Genomic DNA, 7725 nt, shown 5'->3' on the forward strand with positions numbered 1-7725 from the left:
ACAGATCACCGTGGAGCTCTATTGCTGTGCAGAAGCTATTCTGTTGCACTCTGTCACGTGTTCCTTCATTATGATGAACATGGGCAATGTAGTTCATTTTGACTCCCACAGACACCGTTCTGCTGCCAGAGCACCAGAGTACCAGAATTCAATACGCAGTTACAATTGTCCGCAACAAATTCATGTTTTTTGCCTGTGTGAGTAATGCTTGCTCAAAACTACAGTGGCCAGCGGTTTAAGGGAATTACTTTCTTAAAAGGTGTACATCTTCAGTAGGAATGAATGAGCATTCAGGGAAGGGGAACCATAACCAGCTTAACGTTAGCGTCATGGCTAGTGACGAGTTGTAATAGGTTATTTTGATTTTCACATGCACATAAAAGAAGTCTTATGTTTTATATTAATACATAATGGAAGTTATGATAATTGATAAAGAATATTCTGCAGAAATATATTGTAAACCATGAGATGATCATTAGTCTATTGTTGTTACTGTTGCCATAAATGTATGCATTATAATTGTATGATGCATGAGAATGAATGATAGTTTAATGTTTAGAAATGTTGTTAGAATTGAAAGCGGGGTGGGAACCCGTGACGTTATTTTATTCTGAAGGCAAGATAAGAGGTTTTTATTCTGAAGAGGAACTTCTCGTCTTGACCGGAAGTGTGACGTTTGACCCCCGTGACCTTTGAAGTGGCCTTAAGCCAACCAAAGGTGATGTGTATTTGACCCAGCGAATTACTAACATTTAGAGGTGTTAAAGGCGTGACTGAATACTTAAAAAAGGGATTTGTGCTGAGGGAAGCGTTCTCTTTTTACTTTTCTTTCGGCTTGAATTGACCAGACAGCTCTCTACTTCACGGAAAAAGTGATTTAGTCTGTGGAAGTCTGTTCAACCAGCCCTCACGATCGTGAATGTATTATTTTGTCTGGTACTTTTTGCCATTAAATATTGTTAATTTTAAACCCATTGAATCCTGACATTTTTCCTTAAGCCCGAGGCGTCCAGTAAACTCGTCCTTTTTTATACTAGTTACAGACAATTTGCTCAGGTCAATGAGCAAAACTCTCCTCACGTATCAAGAACGTTGGACATTTTTGGTATCTTAAAGAAGGCGTGGCTACATGACCTCAATGACAAAAGGTCATCACGAGAGCACGAGTCTGCCTGGTGGTGGCATAGTTGGTTCCTAGCCTTAGCTTTCTACTTCTAGTGTTTGTATTCATGCTTCAAACATAACCAAAGTGGAAGAATCCCATTGGAACCCGAGCGATTCTAACTTCTGAGGTCGGCCTACAAAGCTACGTCATCCCCTGCTGCGCTCGATTGTCTTTTTCATTGTTCTCTACTGGATTCTGCCAGTTTCCCTCCTGTCTCATTTGATTGCAATGTAACAGACGGATCACTTCTCCCTTGTGACTCACAAAGGCAGCAGCTGACAATAGCCTCAATAAGATGAACAATAAGAACAAACAGAAGAAAGGCAAACCAATAAAATGGAAGAAAGTAAGAGACTTTAAGTGAAATACAGGAAAACGATGAGTTAACTGGGTCACAACTACATTTTGAAAGAACTATACCACATCATAAAGTTACATTTGTTCACAACGTTTCAGATCTAGGGGCCAATATCAAATAGCTCCCTTCTTCAGCTCGGTTAATTATCTTTTGGACCGACCATAATAGCTTCAGACGTGGTTACCAGGAGATTTGCTCACAAAAGGATGACATGACAACATGTCTAGATTGGAAGAAAAAGGGAGAGCGAAAGCAGCCTGAAGGCAGAGAGGAGGGTAACGGAGAAGGGGAAGACCTCGACCTTGGCCGCGACCTGAACAAACTGTAATGAGTTCTGAACTTCTGCCTCAGCTCAGTATTGTTGTGGTTTTTCAGAGTGCTGAGAGCTGGTAAACAGGATATCGAGTCCCAGATGGGTTTAGCTCGCATCATGAAAGTACTGTTGGCCCACAGCTCTGCACAAACCATCAGCCATCGAAAACAAAATGTGGAGGGAAAGGGATGGGAGGGAGATAGGAGCAGGGGGAGAAAGACGTGTCTGCGGTCCAAAATGGACATTTGGTGTGTTTGTTTGGAGGCTAGACTCATCCTGCGTGACGGGCACATGTTTATGAGCCACTGGGCCACACACAGAGCAACGCTGAGACGCTGCCGAAGTGATAAAAGGCCCTCCGGCGCAGGGGAGAACACCCCGGACGCCACACCAGAGAATCTTCGTTTTCTCTCACTGTCGTTTTCAGTTCCTTTCGCTCGTCGTCCGTCTCCTCCTTTCCTTCTCCCTCTGCATGAAATAGGATTGGGGCTGTTTGATGAGTGGGAGGACAGCGTGATCACCAGGGCTGTCCCAGCAGAGGAGGATTCTGGGACGACGCTAGACAACAGGAAATGTAGACCGCCGAAGCACGTGCACGGAAATAAGGCTTCATTTTCTGGAGTGAGGACAGGCCCGCATCCCCATGATCACTGCTGCAAAACATGACATTTGACTTCAATAGTTTATAAAAGTTGATGACACTAACCCTGTAATCACAGCGGTCAGGAAAGAAGGGACGAGAGGACCGACCTGTCACCACTACATTGCATACGTTATCAAACACGTAATTAAAAAGATCCACTTATACATAGTTATGAATATAAGAGTGTTGCTGGTCCACTTTACAACATTTGTTATCACGGTTGTAAAAAATGTGTAATTTTCAAAAGAGACCATCCAATTATGAACTACTTCAAATGCGTGCCTATTATGTTATCAATGCTGGCTGATTAAGATGGATCTTCATCTTCTACTAATGGGCCAATTTTTCAGTCTATAAATTATTAAAAGCATAAACAAAACATTGTTTTTTAAATTAGTATGAAGAAAGTATTGCCAGATCTGTGTCTGTACATCTTGCCATACTTTACTACTGCCAAAAAACAACACTGCAATACGATTATTTTGAGCAGGTGAGGGGATTAGAATCAAAAGTATGGTTCTCACACTTTTGCCTCAACATAAGACGGCAATATTAAAAACAGGGGAAGGACCAGTCAAAGCAAAGCAATGCCACAAACTGGCAGCAGGAAAGTGAGACAAAAAATATCAGCAGAAGATTAGTCAGCAGAAGAAGACCGAGGTCAAAGGGCAAAATGCAGAGGAACCGTTTCTTATTTTATATTTTCTGCAGAGCTTCTATTTATTCAACGGCTGGTAACTTTGTACTCCATATGAAACAGAGAGAGAGAGCCAGATCAAATAGACTGTGAAAGAGAGTGTGGGTGGGTGTGGGGGGGGGGGGGGGGGGGGAAAGCCCTCGCTTTCTACTGGCATCAATCAGACGCCGATATTTTATGAAAATGCCAAAGTTTCAGGAGAGGGAAGCACATCGTCGCCTATCAAGCGCCTGACCTCCTCTCGGGACTTTCAATGGAGAAATCCCTGAGTTTCATCCATCATGTCCAGTCTCATCTTCAACACTGTTCTCTCAGAACAATGGGGGGGGGGAGGGGGGTTGCCAGTTGTAATGCCGTCATCTCTCTCGATCGCCAATTAAAAGCATTTACTTGAAACGAGTGGCGATGTGCTGCCGCCCGATAACGAGCGAAGCGGATTTGGACAGACTGAGCGACGTGGAATCTGTTCACAGTTTCGGTCGACTCCCACAGCGTCGCCACCCGGATCCCCGACGACACCTCGTCAACAAACACAAACAGAGGGATTATTGTGGAGATCTTTTTCCGTCTGTCCCTCACATAAACACGTTGAATTCTCTACGCGAGAGCCGGAGCCAGCTGGAGTCACCAGTGTAACTATTCACATCACACTTATCCAGAACTCTCACAGCTTACAAATCACGGATGTTCGTTTTTCGACTAAATAGCCTTTTGTGCATGTTGTAATAATGAATAATATGTCCATCCATCCGATGATAGTATCCATTGATAGTATCAGGGGGGGCTGACATTGGGCGAGTGGACAGGTCGCCAGCTAATCACAGGGCTGTGGCACGCTCACTTTCACACCGACAGGCAATTTTAGAGGATTTACCTAACGCGCATGTCTTTTATTTGGAGGAGGAAACTGTTGCACCTGGAGGAAGGAACCACACACAAAGAAGAAGAACAGAGCAACAGTGGTAACCAGTGCACTGCCGGCTCTGTCCCTTCCCACTCCTATAGAGCTCCCTCACAGGCGACGCTCAGACTTACCAGAGAAGGAAACGCACAGATGTAATACCAACATTCATGATGGCTCTGTTCTATTCAAGGGGTCACGTCTCGATGGCAGGCATTCACCTCTAAGGTTGGGCATTGACTTTCAATGGTTACGGTTTGGCATTGACCTCAATTGGTTAAAGGTATGCATTGACCTTGAATTGATAATGTTATGCATTGACCTCAAATGGTTACGGTTAAGCTTGGGACAGGTCATCAGGCACTAGAGTCCCACAGGAGTTTTTTGTAAGGATTCGCAATGTGTGGGTTACCACTATTTAGGTGTTCCACAAACCAGGACCCTGAAGAGGCTCAATGGAATTCAGCCGTTCATTCATTTTATTATTTACACCCGTACACTTTTCTACCGTGACAATTAAAAAATATTAGTGCATGTGTTGACTTTGTATTAACAGAGTTTATTAAATGTTTTTAAAAAAGCCCCTTTGTGTCAGATTATAGATACGTTACAGTATGCTATTACACATCTTATTTCCTTCATTAGCTTCAGTTACAGAGCTTCATACAATAAGTTAACTATCGTAGACTTTCCAAAGCACTGATTTGTGAATGTAGGTCCAAAAAAGTATTGTGAAAAATGTTAATTCATTAAAGAATTAATTTAGCCACCGCAAAGACTGATTCAAAAACGGTCGTGTTGCACGTGCCAGCTGTTCGCTAAGTCGACCTTGTTGGCGCGCAGCAGCGGACCGTGGCGCCTCGGTGTCATGGCTTTGGATCAATGGCGAGGCAGCGCAAGGACGAGGTCACGCGACCCGCCAACAAACAAAAAAAGAAAAAAAGGTGACATTGGCTGATCCTCCGGCGCTGGCAAGACAGCCGGCACCGGGTCGCCCAGCTGGAGGGGGGGGAACCGGTCTGACCCGAGCCAGGCGCCACGGAGATCCAAACCCGGTCATCCACGGTGGAGGAGCCGCTGCTCGTGCCTCCAGCTAACTGGGGCCCGACTGGGCTGCCAGCTCGCAGGAAGGAGCTGCCAGATGACGTCATGTGCGATTTGCTGAATCCTTCTGCTGTGTGCAGAGTACAAGAATATACCCTTGATTCCAGTGAGAGTCATGTACTCTATTACCAGTCAAGGTACTGGGATGGATATTATACTTTACATTGCGGTTGTTTGTGACTATTCATACAGTTCCCAGACTAGGGGGTTCAAAAGGCCTCGAGATGATGCTGAGGAGTCATGAGATTATTAATATGGTAACAAAGAAAGGAAAAGTTCTGCTTCACAAACTTCTCGTCATACACCAGTTAGTGAAGAGTGGCCGCGTGAGAAGCAGCGATTGGAGTTTTTTACCGTTTGTTTAATTCAGAGTGACTTTCTTTCTAAGGCACCAATGTTCTCATGGGTGTACCTTAATTGGTCCAACCGTTTATGACATGGGCCCTTTGCGGTGTTAAACTTAAAGGGCAGCGGAAAGGTGAGGAGGAAGGAAGTAGACAAAGTTTATTCTCAACTAAGTCTGATGATGTAACTAACGCAGTGAGGGGGGGGGGGGGGGGGGGGGGGTCTTTGAGCAGCTCCACCTGTACCATCCCAGTACTCAGCAAATGAAAAACATTAGTGGGTGCGTGTGTGTGTGTGTGTGTGTGTCTGCAGGCGGAGGAGGAAGCCACTGGACCCCCCCCCCCCCCCCCCCCCACACACACACACACACACACACACACACACACCTCCTGCAGCGGTGTCACTGTATTTCATCATCAGAGGACTCACTGATTGGCTTCAGGTGGCTGACATTAGTCTCGGTCCAGGTCATATCGAGACGTCACTATGACAATGAGTTACACCGACTGAGGGTTACGCATCCAGCGTCGGTTCTGTGGAGCTTCACTGAAGACTAACAAGTAGATCTTAAGGTATAAAGAGACATTTCTTTAGTTTCTCTGCTTCCATGTTTCAAAGAGCTCATGATTGTGAAAAACTAAATCATGCATTTGTACACACCTGTGTAACGCTATGCAGTAAAACACAATGAAAGTAACACACACACAAGTGACACACTGGAAACAAGTATGAAGCATCACTGCGCCGTGTGCAAGAAAACACATCCGATGCGTGTTAGTGGAGCAAAGTTGCGCCAATGCTCTCCTGTCTTAAGACGTGCATTTTAGGAACCAGTCACAGATAGAAGAATACAAATGAAAAGTATAAATGTAAACCTCAAGAGAATGAGGAGAGCTATTTAAACCGACACTTATTGATGGTACCAGCTTCAGACCTGGTTCCGTATGGATGCGGTCTATAATAAAACCCTCGCGGGGCCCCAGTGGGTTTCTGTGCGCACCCGAGCCGGCGGAGGGAACTCCTCCAGCCCCCGAAAGAGGAAACGAGCGTCGGGGTCCCGTGGATGGCTCTTACCTGTAATAGTCCCACTCCCTTCCCGCACCTTTACGCCCTCTCAAACCATCCGTGGGGCTGCTGCTACAATCCAGTGCCGAGTCTGTGATGTGGAGACATTTGCGTCCTGAATAAAAACCGGGAGTGGTGCCTTTTTTTTATTTATTTCTTCTTCTTTCTTCTTCCCGGATGAATTCAAACCGCCTTGTCAGAATCAGACACGAGTCTCCTTCTTCGGCAGCGTTGGCATCTCATCCGCCGCACAGCCGAGATTCTCCTGCATCCAAACACCCCCCCTCCCTCCCCCCCGTGTGTCTTTATTCCGTAGTGGTCCAGAAACACGCTTTAAGTGCGTCCTGCTGGTGCGCCCTCGGCGGCGGACACTCCATCCCCCCCCCTCCGCGTCCTCCTCACCGGACGGTACCACCGCGCACTGGTCGAGTGTAAGAACGTGTCCAAGTGGGATCGATCCCGATCGATCACTTTCAGTCCGCAGTCTTCGCTCCGCCGCGTCTCTCCCCAGTCTGACAGCTCCGCTCTGCGCGCACTAACTTTTATGGAGACCCCGGAGCGCACGGCGCACCGCCGCTATACCTCCGCCGCAAACGCGTTACAGTATCCGGATTACCGTGAAGCGCGCGCGCGTCATTATGTGGATGTCACCTGTTCACTTGGACGTCACGTGCACAGGTCGGGAAAAAGAGGACGCGTTCATGTGATAATCAATCATGCTGTAATTAAATATGGAACAGCACAAACTGACGTCATGATATTCCCAAGACAACAATCTGCGTTATTATTATTATTATTAGTAGTAGTAGTAGTAATATACGCCCAGGCTCATTTGGACATTTGTAGAAGAGGAATTCACTAAACAGAATGATTCAGATTGTGTCACAAGACTAAAGACAATTACTAATTTAGGAAGTGTAAGGCAAAACTAATGTAGCAAAGCTCCGCTGCCAGGACTCCAATTAGAGAATTACTGCACTGAAATGGCAATTAATAAGTCATGAATCACATTTGATTAATAATTGAGATGAAGAATTGATAACTGTGATAATTTCCCACTGAGACATTCACAAAAGGCCAACATCCGATCACTTCTGCCATCTCCCGTAAAGCTGCAGCCATATGATGAAGTGC

General features: G+C 45.8%; 1 protein-coding gene across 1 annotated transcript in view; it reads right to left on the reverse strand.

Annotated features, from left to right (window-relative positions):
• The window catches only part of LOC117725903 (chemokine-like protein TAFA-2), a 48680-nt gene extending 41836 nt beyond the window's left edge, over positions 1-6844 (reverse strand). The window contains exon 1 of the mRNA XM_034525764.1: positions 6601-6844. The gene's annotated coding sequence lies outside the window, so the exon portion shown is untranslated. The remainder of the gene's footprint in view (positions 1-6600) is intronic.
• Positions 6845-7725: the final 881 nt, after the last annotated feature.

Source organism: Cyclopterus lumpus, chromosome 23 (genome assembly GCF_009769545.1).
Source record: "Cyclopterus lumpus isolate fCycLum1 chromosome 23, fCycLum1.pri, whole genome shotgun sequence".
NCBI lineage: Eukaryota > Metazoa > Chordata > Actinopteri > Perciformes > Cyclopteridae > Cyclopterus > Cyclopterus lumpus.